Source organism: Mirounga angustirostris, unplaced genomic scaffold (genome assembly GCF_029215605.1).
Source record: "Mirounga angustirostris isolate CCGP_5_RB_7025 unplaced genomic scaffold, mMirAng1.0.hap1 SCAF_2, whole genome shotgun sequence".
NCBI lineage: Eukaryota > Metazoa > Chordata > Mammalia > Carnivora > Phocidae > Mirounga > Mirounga angustirostris.
Window position 1 is genome coordinate 193,989,478 of NW_026991710.1, and position 1,614 is coordinate 193,991,091.

At 37.5% G+C, this 1,614-nt stretch overlaps 1 non-coding gene across 1 annotated transcript; it reads right to left on the reverse strand.

Annotated features, from left to right (window-relative positions):
* Positions 1–698: 698 nt before the first annotated feature.
* LOC123849074 (U6 spliceosomal RNA) lies at positions 699–805 on the reverse strand. The gene has a single exon (XR_006791919.1). It is a non-coding gene; the product is annotated as a U6 spliceosomal RNA (small nuclear RNA).
* Between the last annotated feature and the right edge of the window lie 809 nt (positions 806–1,614).

Below are 1,614 nucleotides of genomic sequence, written 5' to 3' on the forward strand. Positions count from 1 at the left end.
GAGAGAGCAGCAGAAGGAGAGGGAGAAGCAGACTCCCCGCTGAGCAGGAGGCCCAACATAGGACTAGATCCCAGGACCCCGGGATCATGATCTGAGCTAAAGACAGATGCTTAACCAACTGAGCCACCCAGGCACCCTCTATCTTTTTACTTTTAATCTACCATTAAAGAAAATCAGGGCTGGACAGTAGTTTAAGTGGCACAAGTAGATTTTATTCAGGACTATTGCAATAGGGGAAAAGAGACCTAGTTCAGACCTGGGCTCAATCTGAATACACCATGGACAAATGGAGATTTATAGCCAAGAAGTAGGTTGGGGGGTCAGTGGATAGAAAATTACTTAGAAGAAACATCAGTGATAAGGGAGGATTCTGGCTAAAAAGACTCAACAGATTCTTGCCACAGGCAAGCCAGGGTAATAAGATATCACACAGGGGATGGTGGAGGAGAAGGAATTCGATTAGACATTGGGGGTGATCAGATGTCAAGGGTGGCATCCAATTTTATTTTTCTGAATGAAGTTAATCTGTTTTCCTAGAACCATTTATTGAAGACACTATCCTTTCCTTGTTTTATATTCTTGGCTTCCATGTTAATTATTAGCTGGTCATATATGTGAGGGTTCACTCCAGATTCTGTTCTATTGGTCTTTCTGTCTATTTTTATGCCGGTAACATACTGTTTTCATTATGACAGCTTTGTAGTATAGGACACTTCACAAATTTTTGTGTCATCCTTACGCAGGGACCATGCTAATCTTCTCTGTATCATTCCAATTTAAGCATATGTGCTGCCAAAGCGAGCACACTATAGGTTCATGGTATAGGTTAAAATCAGAAAGTGTGATGCTCCCAGCTTTGTTCTTTCTCAGGATTGCTTTGGCTATTCAGAGTCTTTGGTGATTCTATACAAATTTTAGGATTATTTTTTCTAGTTCTATGAGAAATGATATGGTAATTTTGATAGGGGTTGCACTGAATGTATAGATGGCTTTGGGTAATATGGACATTTAAACAATATTAATTCTTTCTATCCATGAATATAGGATATCTTTCCATTTGTTTGTGTCACCTTTGATTTTTTACATCAAAGTCTTACAGTTTTCAATGTACAGACCTTTCATCTTCTTGGTTATATTTTGCCCTAAGTATTGTATTGTTTTTAATGCTATTGTGAACAAGATAGTTTTCTTTAATTCTTTTTCAGAATATTCTGTTGTTAGTGTATAAAAATTCAATTGATTTCAGTATGTTGATTTTGTATCCTTCAGCTTTACTGAATGGGTCAATTAGACCTAAGAGATTTTTGGTGGAGTCTTTAGGATTTTTTATATGTAAAATCATATTGCCTGTAAAGACAATTTGACTTCTTTGCTTTAGATACATTTTATTTATTTTTCTTGCCTGATTTGCCTAGCCAGGACTTCTAGGACTATGTTGAATAAGAGTAATGAGAATGGGCACCCTTCTCTTGTTCCTGATCTTAGAGGAAAAGCTTTCTACCTCTCACCACTGAGTATGATGTGAGCTGTGGGCTTATCAAGTATGGTCATTGTTACGTTGAGGTATGTTCCTTCTGTTCCCATTTTGTTGAGGGCTTTTATTCTAAGAGGATG